Consider the following 19,374-nt stretch of genomic DNA (forward strand, 5'->3'; position numbering starts at 1 on the left):
AGCACTAGTACCATTTCTTTCCCCTTATTACAACAATATTTTTTCTGGGAGCCAGTCCTCAAGGTCGACCACTGATACGTACTTATTGCATTTATGAAAGCTTGCTGGTTACTCAATTTAAACCACTTCTTTTTCTTGCGAAATCCTTTAACTTTTACTGTAGGTTGAATATCGTCAGAATTTGTGTCCAATGGAAGATACCCGTCGTCATTAACTTGACAATGGCAATTTCATTCTCCTTGTTAAATTTATTTTCCTGTCAGCCACTTTCCCGCTATAATTACTCTTTCTTTGGCTTCACAGGATACTTTCCGGTCTATTTCTCCGTTACTGTTCCTTTAGCTCTGAAACCACTCTTTTTCAACACCTTCAGCAAGAACCCGCTTGTAAAAAAGTTGTCGAAGAGTGCGATACGATTTGATGGAGACTGTAACTAAACTACCAAGCACAACTTGTTGAACTACAGGAATATCTTCTAAAACGTAAGACATATTTTGTTTCCCGCATTAAAGGGAGACGCTGCACTAATAACAGTCAGTTCCACAGTAACGCCAAAGTTTAAATTCAAAACGTATGAGCTATCCTTTTACGAACTGCTTTTGGCTGCGAGACCAATAATACCTTACTACCGTTTCGTCTATAGTTAAGGTACCATGCAATTTATCCCACAGTTTGAAATTTTCGTTTACCTTATCAAATAACGGACTGATTCTGAAATACTTGTCATGAGTGTTGTCTTTTACTTTCTTGTCATTTTAAAAACAGATTACCGGCTTCAGTTCAAAACAACAGTTTATGCTTACAGCAGTTTTAAGCAATTATATTTCCAGGTCATCTTCTTCCATTGATCTTCCCGGCGTGGTGAAGTGTAATATCCACTTGAAATTAGAAAACCGATGGGAACTTTTATTTCATCAGGCGTTAAAGTAAAGGCGTATTTTGTTCCAGATTCTTTTGCTTAAGGCACTTTTTCCTCGTTTTACGATTATTAACGTTATCTGTGAACAAATTTTCCAACAATCCTTAGAATAAAATATTCTGATTTCGTTTCTCTTTCTTTGGTTCCTTGTTAAAGGACGTTCTATCAGTGGGCCAATCTGGAACATCCATCTGTTTTCTTTTGAAGCTGTTCACTGGATTGAATTTCTAAACACTCATGTTTTTTATAATTTTTATCCACGTGTCTTTGTATTTCAAAAGCACCTGCAATATCCCGAAAGAGATGTATTTCAGTCTATTTACCACCAAACCCTTCTCATCGGCTGGGTGGTCTACATCGGGTTGTAGTGCTAGTTTGTAACCATCAGTTTACCCCCGGACACGAGATATTCTGATGCTTCTTCTAAACTGATCATTTCTCTACTTCCTTTCCCTATCCACCGATGTTGTTGTTGTTGTGGTCTTCAGTCCTGAGACTGGTTTGATGCAGCTCTCCATGCTACTCTATCCTGTGCAAGCTTCTTCATCTCCCAGTACCTACTGCAACCTACATCCTTCTGAATCTGCTTAGTGTATTCATCTCTCGGTCTCCCCCTACGATTTTTACCCTCCACGCTGCCCTCCATTACTAAATTGGTGATCCCTTGATGCCTCAGAACATGTCCTACCAACCGATCCCTTCTTCTGGTCAAGTTGTGCCACAAACTTCTCTTCTCCCCAATCCTATTCAAAACTTCCTCATTAGTTACGTGATCTACCCATCTAATCTTCAGCATTCTTCTGTAGCACCACATTTCAAAAGCTTCTATTCTCTTCTTGTCCAAACTATTTACCGTCCATGTTTCACTTCCATACATGGCTACACTCCATACAAATACTTTCAGAAATGACTTCCTGACACTTAAATCTATACTCGATGTTAACAAATTTCTCTTCTTCAGAAACGCTTTCCTTGCCATTGCCAGTCTACATTTAATATCCTCTCTACTTCGACCATCATCAGTTATTTTGCTCCCCAAATAGCAAAACTCCTTTACTACTTTAAGTGTCTCATTTTCTAATCTAATTCCCTCAGCATCACCCGACTTAATTCGACTACATTCCATTATCCTCGTTTTGCTTTTGTTGATGTTCATCTTATATCCTCCCTTCAAGACACCATCCATTCCGTTCAACTGCTCTTCCAAGTCCTTTGCTGTCTCTGACAGAATTACAATGTCATCGGCGAACCTCAAAGTTTTTATTTCTTCTCCATGGATTTTAATACCTACTCCAAATTTTTCTTTTGTTTCCTTTACTGCTTGCTCAATATACTGATTGAATAACATCGGGGAGAGGCTACAACCCTGTCTTACTCCCTTCTTAACCACTGCTTCACTTTCATGTCCCTCGACTCTTATAACTGCCATCTGGTTTCTGTACAAATTGTATATAGCCTTTCGCTCCCTGTATTTTACCCCTGTCACCTTTAGAATTTGAAAGAGAGTATTCCAGTCAACATTGTCAAAAGCTTTCTCTAAGTCTACAAATGCTAGAAACGTAGGTTTGCCTTTCCTTAATCTTTCTTCTAAGATTAGTCGTAAGGTCAGTATTGCCTCACGTGTTCCAGTATTTCTACGGAATCCAAACTGATCTTCCCCGAGGTTGGCTTCTACTAGTTTTTCCATTCGTCTGTAAAGAATCCGTGTTAGTACTTTGCAGCTGTGGCTTATTAAGCTGATTGTCCGGTAATTTTCACATCTGTCAACACCTGCTTTCTTTGGGATTGGAATTATTATATTCTTCTTGAAGTCTGAGGGTATTTCGCCTGTTTCATACATCTTGCTCACCAGATGGTAGAGTTTTGTCAGGACTGGCTCTCCCAAGGCCGTCAGTAGTTCCAATGGAATGTTGTCTACTCCGGGGGCCTTGTTTCGACTCAGGTCTTTCAGTGCTCTGTCAAACTCTTCACGCAGTATCTTATCTCCCATTTCGTCTTCATCTACATCCTCTTCGATTTCCATAATATTGTCCTCAAGTACATCGCCCTTGTATAAACCCTCTATATACTCCTTCCACCTTTCTGCCTTCCCTTCTTTGCTTAGAACTGGGTTTCCATCTGAGCTCTTGATGTTCATACAAGTGGTTCTCTTATCTCCAAAGGTCTCTTTAATTTTCCTGTAGGCAGTATCTATCTTACCCCTAGTGAGATAAGCCTCTACATCCTTACATTTGTCCTCTAGCCATCCCTGCTTAGCCATTTTACACTTCCTGTCGATCTCATTTTTGAGACGTTTGTATTCTTTTTTTCCTGCTTCATTTACTGCATTTTTATATTTTCTCCTTTCATCAATTAAATTCAATATTTCTTCTGTTACCCAAGGATTTCTACTAGCCCTCGTCTTTTTACCTACTTGATCCTCTGCTGCCTTCACTACTTCATCCCTCAAAGCTACCCATTCTTCTTCTACTGTATTTCTTTCCCCCATTCCTGTCAATTGTTCCCTTATGCTCTCCCTGAAACTCTGTACAACCTCTGGTTCTTTCAGTTTATCCAGGTCCCATCTCCTTGTATCCACCGATACAACTAAACTATTCGCGCACCTTCAAATTTTAAAAAATATATCCAAGTATAGACTTATTTTCAAGGGCGCAAACTGTTAAACCATGTCCCAGAAAGCTTATTCGAGGGCACTGTTTAGAAATTGCTGCTGTGAGTAGAAAAAAAATCCAACTTAAAAAAATCAAACAATGGAGAATCCAGGATCGAATGTAACAATATTATGAAAAGCAAAGTTGCTACTCACCACGTAGCGGAGATGCTGAGTCGCAGATAGGCACAACGAAAAGACTGTCACAAATAAATGAAGCTTTCGGCCCTTACGGCCTTCGTAAACACACACACACACACACACACACACACACACACACACACACACACACACACAAACCTGTGAGTTGCGTTTGCGTGTGTGTGTTGTTGATTAAGGTCTTATTGGCCTAAAGCTTGATCTATTGATGACAGTATTTTTGTTGAGCCTATCTGCGACTTAACAACTAAAAAATTACATCTGTTTAAGTTTATATTATAATTTTACATAGAATTACGATATTTACCAATACGTATAAAAGACCAATAAAATTAAATGATACCGAAACTATTTTTCAGACCATATTCGATTTGAATGTTATTGGCATAACTTTTCATTGCTGTTGACTCATTCATGGAGGAATGTAAGAGTCCGAAACTGATTGTCGTAACACTAAAAATCTGCTGTCCTCAAATGAGGACGGTTGGAATTAATTATCGTAATCAGCAACCTTTGACATTGCTGTTCTTGTGTATGAGGGTCAACTGTAGATTAGTAATGTTCTCAAACTGCACACTATTAAGCCATGTAACTCCTGCCTAAATGTTCACATAAGGAACGCACAGCTCATCGCGAGCAGCTTTTTTCTCAAAGCACGCACAAGAAGCAGAGCCTCGGTACTTTCTGTTATGCCCACTGCGCTCTATCTTGGCGCCTTTGAGATGAGCCAGCTGAGAGGGGCCTACATCGTGAAACCGCTGGGGAACAATTGGGCGGCGCAGCGCAGCTTGCCGCACGCCCACGCTCCGGTGCGACATCCTGCGCAGAGCCCTCCAGTAAGCGCTCGGATGCCGCCGCCGTCGCTGCTGCCGGGCTTTTCTCATTGCTAGCACGACCAAGCGTCAGCGGAAAAAAAGCTGAAGGCATCCGCCGCTACACGCCGGCCGCGTCCGAGTGGGCGGGTTTTTAAAATGCATAACAGTATTTTTCCTGCGGCATTTTTCAGTCGCCTGTATTAGATTAGCCGCAAATAAGAGATCAGTGCTAAACGAACCGCGCTTTTCGGTTAGCTAACGACAGGGAATCCTGTTAGCGGCGCCACAGTCCTCTACAACTTAACAGGCGGCGCGCTCCTTTTGAGCGCGCTCCGCGGGGACGGTCACGGCTTTTTGTTCTCCTCCCCCCACCCCGACCCCTCCCCTCCTTTCAGCAACCAACCCTCAACGCCATCGCTTTCCACGGCTGCCGCGCACCTCCGCTGGTGATATTTCCGACGAGCGAAAAAGAGCCGGAGATCCTCTTGCGACGACGACAATGTACACGTATAGGCATTTAAAACCCCATCCTCGTGCGGCGCGGGCTTCCTTTTAAATATACTTTTGTTTCTTTTTCCGGCGGCAAATCTCGTTAGCAGCTCGCGGGAGGGCGCCCACCTTGACGCTGCAGCTCGCTCGCTCCATCCCTCCCGCCCCCGCAGGCTTTTTCCTGCCGCCTACACCCCCACCCACCCCGCCCCCTTTTTCCTGACAGCCTCTCTGCCGCCCCCCGTGTGTGTCGCCGCATAATGGGTAATCCGTTAATGCCGTTGCCGCGCCGCGCTGCGCTGCGAGGAAGAGCTGAGCATCAGCATGTGGAATGGTTGTCTAAAGTTAATCACATAAGCGCGCGCGCTGGCTGGTCATGCGTTACGCGTCGCCATGGGGACCGCCAATGCCATCATAACGCACCGCTAGTTCGCAATCCGCGGCGCGGCCGAGCGCCCGCGAACGCGGCCGAACGTTGCCGAACGCCGCGCGCCGCCTTGACCTGCAGCGGCTGGCCGTTGCAGCGGAAAGCCCTCCATCCATGCGTATAGTTATCCTTCTCTGTAGCATTCGGCGCATCAAACAGCGGCGGTATCTACATACGTATACACTTCCTATTTACTTTGGATAAAACTTTTCGCAATCTTAACCAGAACACGTTCTTCAAAATCCTGAATGAACAAAAATGTAGGGCGTCAAAGGTTACATACAACTAGTACAGAAACCATACTACAGTTGTAACTAGTCTCAAAGGACATGAAACGAAAGCAGTGGCTGGAACGGCGACAGTGTTATAGCCTATGCCCAATGTTGGTATATTCAACATACTGTGAAGAACATCTATTCTCTATTCATCATAACAATAAACCTGATGTAAACGAACACAAACGCGATGATTGGTCAGCAGCCGTAGAACACGTTAACACTGGTGTTGCTACGCTCTTGGAGATAGATTCTGCTTATGTATTAGATATCTTATTACTACGTAACGCTAAATGAAGCTTTAGAATATTCTAATGTATTAACAGCCATCAACGTTTTTCTTATTATGTATTAGATATCTTATTACTACGTAACGCTAAATGAAGCTTTAGAATATTCTAATGTATTAACAGCCATCAACGTTTTTCTTATTATGTATTAGATATCTTATTACTACGTAACGCTAAATGAAGCTTTAGAATATTCTAATGTATTAACAGCCATCAACGTTTTTCTTAATCACACCTTAGCTATGTAGTTTTTATTTCAAAAAATGTTTACAGTCTCTGTCACTGCACTGTTGCGCTCTGATTGTCGCGCTGTTAATACGTAATGTGAAAATGACTGACACCACTTCCTGCTCAGTAGTGAAACACGTGCATGGAACACCGTTAAAAAGTGGCGAGGGTCAGGTTGTTCTTAATGTTTTTCACGAGTTTACAAAGAAAAATCAGCTTTGATGTTTTCCGACTAACTGTATTTGCTAAAGTTATGGCTCCGTGGCAACGGGATGCATAGCTGAATCGGTAAATGGTAAAGCGGTACAAACCATGGATCGATGGTTCAACTCTACAGCTGAATCTGTAGGTAGTAGAATGATACAAATCATGGCGCGATGGTTCAAATCTCTCTTGGTATTTCTTTTTTTTCGTTCATTTCGGAATTCCAACATCTTTTAAATGTAAAACGGATTAAATATATGTTAATGAACTCGTACCAAATACTTTTTATTTGTACTGTCTCCATTTTTTTTACACCACAGATGTTGTCACGCACAAGCCACAGTGATATACGTGGTGGAAACATGAAAACAATTTTCACGGCATTAAGCACGCCATACAAACGATGTATTTTTACAGTTGCCAACGAACCATCGCAATATGAACGCGACACTGATCTGGAGCCAAGTTAAGGTATTTGTCGCGATAAATAACAAGCCATTTACGCTGGCGTAATACAGAAGGATACGCCAGAAAAGAGAAAATGTGGCGCGTGGATGGCTTCGAGGATTCTGTTGTTTATCCATTCGTTATCAATGTAGCTGACAACAGTTCCAGTACTGAAATTTTTTACTCGAATTCTGATACGAAAAGAGTTCGGAGATTACCAGACGGCTGCGTGTAAGTAATATCTTCGTTGGCTTCAGTATTTAACTATACGGTGAAATCCCTGTAATACTCTTTGGGTCACATGTATCTCGCGCAGAAAAATTACCCTGTGTTTAAGTTAGGAAGTTTCGCACTCTTGTTTTTAATTACAATTCTATGTTAACTAAGGACGAGAGCATGTCATGCTTTCCGTCTGGTCCCCTAAGAAGCATGCTTTATAGCTGCAGTTTCGCCGAATATTATTTCATTCTGTTTACAAGTTACATCATTGCAGATTTGTTGGACCAGCTGTCTGGCCATGCATCGGTGGAGCTATTTACCCGTTTTACTGCTCAGTCGATACGTGCGAAACGCACAGCATAGAACGTATCCTCATTATCGTACTTGTCTGTACACCAGACAGCTTGGCTTCCGCTCCACGTGAAACGAAATCCAATGAGATACCAGCCGACGCGGAAGAACACATGGTTTAATGTTTAGATCAGGTTCATTCTTATGATGAACACAGCATAGGAGCAGGTTTGACAAGTTTTTCTTAACCGAAACCGAAGTTGGGATTTATTTATTTATTTATTTATTTATTTTTGCCGAATGTGAGACTCTTAAAACACAATCGGGATTTTTAAAGCACACCTTTCACGTCAGTTCCGCAGTTTCGGCTCAGTGAGACATGCTAAACTAGGAGAGGCATACTAATACGGTGAGCGCTATAGCTAATCATCTACACCTTTGTGAAGCCATAAGTAAACTTACATCATTCGTCACTGAAATTTGTTTTCAGTTTCACTTTTTGCTTCTTTTTCAATACTGGTACTTCATCAGTTTCGCTGACGGCCAGTCCAATGTAGTAAAAATGCTTCCACTAGTAGTAACAGTAACCAGCTGTTTCGATCGATTTGTGACTCACTAAGTTCGATGTAACTTAGCCTACTGCGAGCCCCGACCCCCCCGCCCCCTCCCCGACAACATTCACAGCCACCGTGCGGGGTGAACAAGACACATCTGCTTCTGCAAGCAAAAGTCAGAGGAAAAAATCGATTAAATGATGTTCGCAACCGAAACTGATTTCGTCATATGTATTGAAATTTTTAATAAGCGTCGGAACTACAACTTTTACGTACACTTATCACAAGGAAAGGAAACACTAGAAGTAGAATGAAGGACAACGCACAGTAACAAAACAGACAATGGCTATCTCACACAGTACTGTTAAGTATATAGGTAACGTTGGCTGCTGCCAAAAACAAATGACTGTCGGCCGAAGCCTATCGACTTCTACCGATTGAGGGCCTTTTTTCCCCGAAATTGGCTTGTGACAATCGTCACAAGCGATACAGTGCTAGGGAGCTGATTGTCCAACTTAAAGTTGAGACTCTGTACGGCGGCAGAGCGCAAGTCCTTTAGGACTAAGAGCTGCAATTTGATGTTCAGTTACTTTTACAACATTATTAACTCGTATAATGAACATTATCCATTCTGGTGCTACCGCGATTTTTGTGTGCCCCGACAAGGTTTAACCTGTAGTCGGGTTTTCAGCAGAAACTTCGGGACAATCCAGCCTATAACGGGGTATTCTGGCAAGCCTGCATAGAACAAATTTGAAAAGTTCAGAGAGAAGTAAAAGTCTAAGGTTTGCCAAAGACAGTGTAATTCTATCAGTTGGAAAATAGCTTGGAAGATGTGCTGAACAGCATAGGCAGTGTCTTCAAAAGAGGAGGTAAGATGAACATCAACGAAAGTAAAACAAGGCTAACTTAATGTGTTCGAATTCAATCAGGTGACGCTGAATTAGATTAGGATACGAGATAGGGGAAATTGGGCAATAATCGAGTTTGGATTGAAACTGTGAACCCTCATATTTCTCTTTACGAATTGATAACTTCTTTTTTTTTTCTTTTTGCCGGCAACTTCTGTACCGCCATCAGGCTTAGTAGAGTCTGGCGCGTTGTTTCTGAGAAAAATAATTTATTAGTCTTTTGTGGTTGTGTGCCTTATTTTGTGATATCTCGTGTTCAATAAGGAACTTACACCGTCGTATTACAAGCGGAAACTACTGATACAATGAATAATACTTTTAAAAGGCTTTATGAACACGTGCCATATTAAACGCTTCTACAGATTCGGTACACTATGGGTGAAGCCGGAACTACCTGATATTACCTCATGAGTTCGTTACATATAACTTATACGCTCTTAACGGTACACTACTTGTGTATACACCTTCTAATAACTACAATTTAATAATTACATATGAGATTTACAATTATTTAACGCCAATTTTCTCACTATTTTTGTTACTAATAATTTTATTAATTATCCCCTATTGAAGGGGTGTATTTTCATTTGAAATGGAAACGTTAAGTATTTTATACAGTCAGTAAATTAAGACATGGCTTAACGGTCATCAGAAAAGAGTGACAACCCAGTACCAAGTAGCTCAGTTGTTCGGACTTGCATATACTAGAACTGCAAGAAAGCACGGGTATTTTTCCGCTTAATGCAAATGCATATGGGGAAAAATAATTTTCACCTTTAGATAGAAAGAATAATGCCAGATTCCCGGAATAAAACACAGTCAGTTGCTGCTTCTTCACATCTTGGTCTGTCGACTGCTGTGTAAACACTATCTTCATTCAGTGTATCACCAGAAAAAGGAAACCCAATTTCTCATTACAAGAGACAGTCGTCGAGCAGATGAAGAGAAAATGCGCCGTGATCAGGGAGTCTCCCTGCAAAAATGAACTCCATGCAAGGAAAGCATTTTCCCAGCAGATTAAATAAATTACTGAAGGACTCCAGGTCCAGACCATACAAACATAGTCGAAAGAGTCTGAAGATCTGTGAGTCAAGCAGCCCTTTTGAAAATGAGAACTTAACACCTTGTCTTCTTTGTAAAAAGAGACCTTCTCGTCAACAAGAAAATTAGGTGACTGGGTAAAATACTTAAAGTGTGAGAAGTGAGACTACGAGGACAGTGCAGGGTGGAATGAGGATAACTTGTATGAGTGTTGGTGTGTCCCACGCCTCAGATGGAAAATATATCAATGCCCTTTGTGCCTCACAGGTATGGGGTATAATGAATATTTCACAGTGCTGAGTCATACAAAATATAATTTAAACTATCAAAATCAAGTCTTCATAGTTCATATCTGCTGTTCATGCATCATTTATCTTCCACTGAAATAAATTTGAAGTCCCAAAAATGAAAATTGTCAGTGTTTAGTAGCTTTCTCCATAGCTGCCCCGATTAAACCACTACTTCCCGTACTAATAGTAGTACGTGTGTTTTGCTATGTAGGCAGCAAAATTACTGACAATGGCCAAAGTAGGGACTATATATTATGCAGACTGGCAGTGGCAAAACAAGCATTTTTGAAGAAAAGATATACTTTTTGGAAGCATTTGCCAGAAGTGTAGTCTTGTACGGAATGAAACGTGGGCGATTTACATTGGACATAAGAAGACATTAGCTTCTGAAATGTAGCAATACAAAAGAATACTGAGGATTAGATGATAAAACGTTAAATAAGGAGAGAGAAGAGCCTTGTGGCACAAACTGACTAAAAGAACGGTCAGAATGATATTACACAGTCCGAGCCAATAAAGAATGGAGAGAAATACACGCATTAAAAAAAATTGCATCACCCCAGTTTCCAGAACTCCTGAAGATAGACGTAGACTGTGGATATTGTATCACAGACAGAGTCCCTTTGACTGTTCAGAGATGTCACTAAACCCGCCCAAAGATGTAAACAACCATGCATGAGCAGCGCCTATTAGACGGAGGTGGTCCGACAGCCGATCAGTTCCAGTCAAATGGTTCAAATGGCTCTGAGCACTATGGGACTTTACTTCTGAGGTCATCAGTCCCTATAACTTAGAACTACTTAAACCTAACTAACCTAAAGACATCACACACATCCATGCCCGAGGCAGGATTCGAACCTGCGACTGTAGCGGTCGCACGGTTCCAGACTGTAGCGCCTAGAACCGCTCGGCCACTCCGGCCGGCTCAGTTCCAGTCATTCCACCAGAAAGGAGGTACACGGCTCGTGTTGTCTGTCGTTCAACCGTGCCTAGATGGTCAATACCGTCGTTCGATGGCGTCCGCATTGTTACTTTGTAGCAGGAAGGGCTGTCAACGAGGGAAGTGTCCAAGCGTCTCGGGGTGAAGCAAAGCGATGTTTTTTCCGACATGGAGGAGATACAGAGAGACAGGAACTGTCGATGACATGCCTCGCTCAGGCCGCCCAAGGGCTAGTGCTGCAGTGGATGACGTCTACTTACGGATTATGTCTCGAAGGAAACCTGACAGCAACGCCACCACAATGAATAATGCTTTTCGTGCAGCCACAGGACGTCGTGTTACGACTGAAACTGTGCACAGTAGGCTGCATGATGCGCAACTTCACTCCCGACGTGCATGGTGAGGTCAATCTTTGCAACCACGAAACCATCCTACCATGACCATATCTAATAAAATTTACTAGCGCATTATAATATTAACTTGTTGCAGGTTCTGAAGAAGACGTTATTACTAACGTTGAAACCTAGGTAAAAGAAAAGTTAACCTGCAACTGTAGGCTGTATATTCTTATATAAACAATATCAGTTGCTGTCGCTGCATAAAAATGTTAAAAACTGGAGAAAGATCTGGTGATCGAGCAGGCCAAGGCAACATGTCGACACTCTGCAGTGGAAAACACTCCGTGGAATGCTGTCCATGAATGGCAGCACAACAGGCCGAATAACCAGACTGACGCACAGATTTGCTGTCAAGGTGCGTGAGATAACCAGTAGAGTGCTCTAGCTGTCATAGGAAAACTCACACCAGATCATACCTCCAGGTGTAGGTCCAGCGTGTCCAGCACGCGGACAGGTTGGTTGCAGGCTCTCACCGGCCTCCTCCTAATCAACACACGGCCATCAGTGGCACCGGGGCGGAAACAGCTTTCATCAGAAAACACAATACACCTCCACCTTGTCCTCCACTGAGCTCTCGCTTGACACCACTGAAGTTGCAAGTAGCGGTGGTTTCGGGTCGTTTGGTTTGGGGTCGTTGGAATGCACGCTAAAGGGCGTCTGAGTCGGAGGTGTCCAAGTAACCTATTTCGCTGTAGTGCCAACTGCTGCTGCAAATGCAGTCGATGCGTCAGAGCCGTACGCCGAACACGATGGTTTCCCCCCTTCCACATGGCCGTCCGGAGCCCGATCTACTTGCGACCGTACAATCTCGTAATCGGCGCTACCAGCAATCATGTATAGTGGCTAAAATCCTCCCAACTCTTTGTGCAATGTCGCAGAAGGAACATTCAGCTTCTCGTAGGCCTATTACACAACCTCGCTCAAACTCTGGGGGCTGTTGATAACGGCTTCCTTGTCGTCTTAAAGGCATTCACGCCGAACATCAACTCACGTCGAATCTAGAAGGTAACTAATTAACGTTCACGACCATTACAGCGTATATTTAAAACAAACCTGATTTGCATCTCACTGTTGCGCTACTAGCTCCACTCTTAGCCGACTGGCGCGAAAAATGAATACACATCATCTTTCAGGTGTAGAAACAAGCCTACCAACTTTCGTTTGTATCCCACAACTACTCCTTGCCGTTGCGATTTTTTCCGTCGGTGTATTTCAACTATATCGTAAAGGCACTAAAACAGTGCCCTTGTGTTTCACGGAAAACGTTCTTTTCCACTGCACTATCGACGTAAGCCTTACGTTGTGGCTCAAAGATTCTATCTGCCATTATCTCTCTTTTGCATTGGCCGCAAAATGCAAGGGTTGGGGTTCAAGAGAACGTTCCGGCACACTGGCAGGAAGATGCAACAAGTGGTCTTTCGATGATAAGATTGCTCCTACTGTAACCAAGGAAGGCAAAAGTAGTGGCTGATATTTTACAATAAGGCGGCTACTGTAAACAGAAAAATGGTTAAAATGGCTCTAAGCACTATGGGACTTAACATCTGAGGTCATCAGTACCCTAGACTGAAAATTACACAAACCTAACTAACCTAAGGACATAACACACATCCATGCCCGAGGCAGGATTCGAACCTGCAACCGTAGCACCAGCGCGGTTCCGGACTGAAGCGCCTAGAACCGGTTGGCCACAGCGGACGGCTGTAAACTGAAGTATTCCACTGTAAAGGAAATACTGCCCGGAAGACGTGCATTCATAATTTGCAAAAAATCGGGTTCCGACGGTTAGTTCTCGTATCATAATAGCCTTCCAGCACACAGCGAAAAATTCACGCTGACTTATTAATCGCAGAGTGCATCAAAGGCCCTTAACACCTTCTCCATTAACTTGGCATGGTTTAGCATGCCTTTACCCAGCATCTGCAAGTTAGGACTCGACTAAAATACGTCAGTTTGCCTCCGATAAAAAAAAAAAAAAAAACAACTTGTAGATGTGAACCTATTACAATGACCTTAGTACGATAATGGTTATGTATAATGAAGGTGCATGAAGTGTGACGGAAATATGTGAAACAATACTAAAATATTACAAACGTATTGCATACATTTCGTAGTGCGTTTTGTGCAATGGAAAACAAAGGATCGAATGGCTTAGTACAGGTGTACTGACACAGAATGAAGCTGCGTGCAATATCGGACGTCGCTGTAACCCTTTTACAAATTCAAAGATGACATGCTGACAACACCTTCTCTGTCTTCGGATCGTTACATCTCACTTGTTCTGTTTCGTCCACCTCGAAAACTGACCATCATTCACCACATCATACTTTACAAAAATGTTCAATCCTCGCTGTTGAATACAGTACCATACACACACATTAGTACCTAGACAGTGTTCTACACAGCAACATTAGAATTTTTCAAGTTATTGGATGGAATTTAAACCTGGATGAAAAACTCGCAAAAAAGAAAAATGCGAAAAGCACTCTTCTGGTGCTGCAGGTCATGTCCCGTGTTTTTTCGGGCGATGTACATTCAACAGACTCTGTTGTGGCTCACAACGACCGTTAAAAGTTTACGTTGATAGTAGAATGTGAAAAACTCTTTAAGAATACAATGATCGTAAGTCACCGGAACAGCCACTTCGTAGTTAGACGAACTGTCAAACAACTACCGATAAAAAAGCCAGATACAATGAAGAATTATTCGGATTAAACAGAAAAAAACCGTGTACTTAAAAATACGGAGCAGAGAAGACACTTTCAGGTACGAACCTTCTTGTAGGTCTGCCGGGTGGGTTTTAGTTCCTGGACCAGCCATATTTGGAAAAGTATGACAGAGAGTAACTGTAGTTGTACAGCGATGTTTTTCGTTTTTTCGTGAGACATTCTCGGATGACTCTGTTGGTGGAACATCACTCGCGAAAGTCAAAGACAGGAGTTCGAAATCAGGTATAGTAGAGAGTGTTACCCAATCTGAAAGGCAGATCAGACTTGTAAGATTCATCGTAAAGATTTTCGCGGTCGGTTGTCTAATTGCCCTATGGCCAACCAGATATAATTTAGATGTTAGGAAGAAATCCTCTTACGGCTAGTATAATTATTGTTTATTAAAACGCAACCCGTTTCGTGGCTTAAAGCCGTATCATCAGGTGCAACAACGTTAAAAAAATCATAGGCATACCCATCGCTCCGGTAAATTTTGACTAGGAGCGATGGGTATGCCTTTGATTTTTTAACGTTGTTACACCGAAACCAGTTGTGTTTTAATAAACAGTAATTATACCAGTTCTAAGTGGAGTTCTTGCTAACATCATGCCTTTCATCAGCTGCGCTTGATCGGAGTGTTTCTAACACTAATTCCTAAATGAGATAGGCTGCGTCACTGTCTCCCTTCCACGGTTCGATTGCACTGCCCACAGAAATATTTCAGGCGAGGACTAACATCAGCTATTGACGTCTGTTTCATTGTGACGTGCTCAGTCCATTCACACTTTGGAATACAAGCTTGGTTTTGTGTTTCACGCCACCGATACTCAACGGGTCTTCAAACTGCTCATTATACGACCTCTGTCACAGTAATTACTATACATTTGGCATACATTAACTAGACATTTCGAACAGCATGGAATATCACTGAGCTGCTTTCTGGCACAGTGGTGGTCTATGCAGGCAGCAAGGTTACATTGATGGCAGAAACAAAGCTGACATCGAAATTCGCAAGAAACCTGTCCTCAAGATGTCATATGTGATATTACTTAACGTCAAAAATAGCCCTTTCAATGAATCTCGTCGGGCTTTCGGAAATATGGCACTACGACGAGTGCTCTTATAAAAGGGACTGACGATCTGCAACAAGCTATGGAAAAAAAAGGGGCGACTATTACGTGCTTTTGTGATTTCAGCAAAGCTGTCGACTTTGAAATTCTACTTATTGAACTCACAAGTCAAGATTTCTCTCCATTGGCTATACTATGGTTCCACTCGTACCTTACATTCCGCCAAGTGTGTAATAATCGGAACAAATACGTTGCAATGGAAGACTGCAGTACCAGGCGTCCCACAAGGATTAGCAGGATCCTTCACGTTTCTCTTACACTCGATTATTCTTTCCAAATGCAAATATCACTTATACGGTGATAACTTTCAGTTATACCTGAATGCATGGTCAATAAGCCCGTTCACTGTCATCTACAATGTAAATTCTGACTGACTTGTTTTATCAGAATGGACACAGATCATAGGATTGAAATTTACGCCACCTAAAACGCAAGCAAACCTCGTCGCTGACAAAAGACTTATTAGCCTTCGGGTGACAGTATCTCTTCCACTCTTTAATTACAAACAGCACAGAAATAACCTTTGCTCCGTCTGCAAAGTAACTGGGGATAATTCTGAACCATCACTTAGACTGGATTGAACCCATAACTTCAATCTTCAATAAGGTGTCAGCGTCACTTCATTTACAACAGAAATATGAAAAATACTTCCTCTCAGGCTTAAAAGGAAGCTCGTAGAATCACCAATACTCCCAAAGATCTCCTAGAACTTTCGTACGATGGCTCACGCCAGCTGGAACTAGCGATGAATGCTTGTGAACAAAATATTTGTGACGTACACTATTCCGATTATACCACTGCTGCATACGAACAATTATCACGGGTACTTGTCCATGTGGGTAGAAATTATCGTGCTTTGCGTCTGTTCTAACGTCTTCTCAATCACTACACTCCCTCTTATTTGTCTTCACCTCTTATACTACTATCTGAAGAACACAGCAGGAGTTTTCGTTCCCAACAAAGTAAAATCCTCTCCGCATCACTACATAACACTGTCATGTTCTCTAAATCCGACTTCCGAATAATCTTCCTCAAAATATCAAGAGAAATTAACTCCTTTCAAATTTGAAAAGACTGCTAATGGTCCACCTTCTGACACAATAGCTACCTCTCCCATATTCTCGATAGGAGCTCACTCTCGTCAACCCTCCTTGCCCGCCATTCTTCCTTCTTTCGTAATAGCTTTTGTCACGTTCATTTCAATATTCTCTTTCATTATTCCTTCCAAATCTGATAATATTAAAGACAGCGTCGGCCGTTCTACACTAATCCATATCATAATGACTAATTATTACTATTGTGAATGTTTTGTACCAGTTCTGGTATGCGTTGTTTCCGGCTAGATGTAAGAGAGGCGCTTAAGACTCTAATACGTTCAGGCTAAATAAGCAATCGTATGTATCATTTCTCAATGGTTTTTTTTGTCGGTACGCCATATCTCCCTTATTACTTAATCAAAAACAGTGATTGATACGTCATTTTTAAGATTTCGTTCAGCACTAACGACGAAAAATACATACATACATACACAGTCCGCCAGAAAAATGTAACACTCTTTGACAGGCTCTATCGAGATATCGAAATTGTCATTGGATTTGAGTTATGAGTGTGTTGTAGTATCGTCTTTGGTCAACAGATGTTAGTACTTTCACCCCGGTAGTGAGAAAACAAGATGGCTGGAGCACGCTTTACATTCGAGCAACGAAAATACATTGTGGTTTTTCAAGTTTGATAACGCTGTTGAAGTGCAACGTCTGTGGATTCGTGCGTTTGAAACAGAACCGCCAACCAGCCTAACAATTAAACGCTTCATTGACAAGTCTGAATTGCATTGAACTATTTGTGATATTCACAATGGAATATCAGAAAGACAGCGTACAGCTACTAGACCTGTTTCGTCGGCTATCGTGTTGGAAACGTTTCTTAATTCTCCAGAGAAGTCTGATACGTAATGTGCACCTGAAGTGGGGGTTAGCAGTACAAGTGTACGAAGAATTCTGAAAGCTGTTAAGTGGAAAGTTCACATTCTACGATTACTGCACGCGATTAATACTGACGATCCTGATCGCCGAATGCAATTTTGAGAATGTTGTCAGCAAATGGTAACTGATGACGAACAATTTGTGACGAAGGTTGCGTGGAGTAACAAGGTACAGTCTAAAATTAATGGAACCGTGAATCGGCGTAACCGTATGTACTGGGCACCAGAAAATCGGCATGTTTATGTGGATAAAGCGGTCAATATACCCGGTGTGGACTATCATCTAGGGGCTTAAAAATAGGACCGTTTTTCTTTGATGCTACTGTCACTGGAGAAGTGTACCTGGAAATGTTATCCACATCGGTTTTGCCAGGTATATGTGCGGTTTATGGAGCTGATGATGAGGTCTTATACCAACAGGACACGGCGCCACCACACTACCACCTAGCCATACGAGCTTTCCTGTACGACAATTTCCCGGGCCACTGGATTGGACGAAGAGGGCCCAATGAGTTCCTCCACGGTCGCCAGATCTAACACCTATGAACGTTTACTTCTGGGGAACCGTGAAAGATAACGTCTACCGACATAAACAAAGCACGCTGGAGAAACTTCGCCATGAGATTACAGCGACATGTACGGCGACCTCCACTGTAACATTGACTGATGTAGTTGCGGCGACCGCTCGTCGTTCCGTTATGCGTATAGCCGCCAACGATGAACATTTTGAACATTTAAAGAAACCATGTGCTAAACTGAAGCTTGTACAACATGTGTGATCAATTATTAAATGTAAAATAGACACATAAGTAATACTTTTCGTTCTTTAAAGTGTGTATACATTTTTCTGGCGGACTCTGTAGTTTAAAATTATTGTCTTTGTTGAAAAATCTTATTTTGAAAGTATTATAGCTTTTCACTATCTGGAAGTTCCATTCTTCTGCCAATATACCTGAGTTGTCCACAACATTTCAGGTCACACTTTCACAAGATTTTCAGAGACAGCACGCGCCAACCTAAGCCTACAATCTCACACCGCTAGAATGAGAGAAAGTTTCTAATGTCATTCCAAATTTTGCCAAAAAGTCAACCTGTCGCCCCCCTGTTCGTGGCACACCGCATAACAGAAGCCTACAAAGTAGAAGAAGAACGTAAGAACAGCAAGACAGCTTGCTAGAAGCTAAATAAAGAACAGAAAGCAATAACTGAGGAAGTCTTACATTCAGTGAGAAATCAGATTTCCAATTTTTACTTCACTGGCGGGCCCAGAGGCTCCGGTAAACCATTTGTCTACAAGTGTTACAGTTTACGAGGTGAAAACAAGTTTGTTTGAACAGCTGCATGGATAGGCATTGCTGCGAAGCTCCTACCAGGGTGAGTTATGTCACATTTGACTTTCAAACTACCTGTACCCATCTTGAATACAAACGTCTCTTCTATTCGCACTCACATGAAGGATGCACCGCTTTCCTGAGATTCTGATCTCATCATTTGGGACGAGATTTCAGTTGTTCCCAAAGACGCGCTAGTAACTGTCGATCGATTTTTAAGGGACATCATGAATAATAATCTCCCTTATTGAGGCTAAATTATTCTGTTGGCGCAGCTTTCCATTAAGTATTACTTACGGTTGGACATGCAAATAGTAGTGCCACTGTCTAAGCTACAGTCAAACAATCATCCTTATGGTCCCATGTTATAATTTGTCAAGTGAACTCAAAATATGAGGGCAAATGGAGATCCCATTTCCCCCGTACAGTTACTTAAACAGGATAATGTCGACGCACAAATTGAAACAGATTATTTCAATGAGGAGATCAAAATTCCTAAACATTGCTATCGTAGTTACGATAGTTTTGTTATCACCACATTCAGTGCCACAGAAATCTATGAACAAAATGTTTCGCAAATCTGTCCAGCGGAGATCCTATGCCCAAAAAATTATGGTTGTACGTACAAAAATTAACGAATATGTCATTTCCATTTGTTACCTGCAGAGGCAAAACTT

At 42.0% G+C, this 19,374-nt stretch overlaps 1 protein-coding gene across 1 annotated transcript in view; it reads right to left on the bottom strand.

Annotated features, from left to right (window-relative positions):
• The window catches only part of LOC126095556 (ankyrin repeat and SAM domain-containing protein 1A-like), a 452,630-nt gene that overhangs the window by 219,023 nt on the left and 214,233 nt on the right, over positions 1–19,374 (bottom strand). The gene's annotated exons all lie outside the window — the stretch shown is intronic.

Source organism: Schistocerca cancellata, chromosome 8 (genome assembly GCF_023864275.1).
Source record: "Schistocerca cancellata isolate TAMUIC-IGC-003103 chromosome 8, iqSchCanc2.1, whole genome shotgun sequence".
Classification (NCBI taxonomy): domain Eukaryota; kingdom Metazoa; phylum Arthropoda; class Insecta; order Orthoptera; family Acrididae; genus Schistocerca; species Schistocerca cancellata.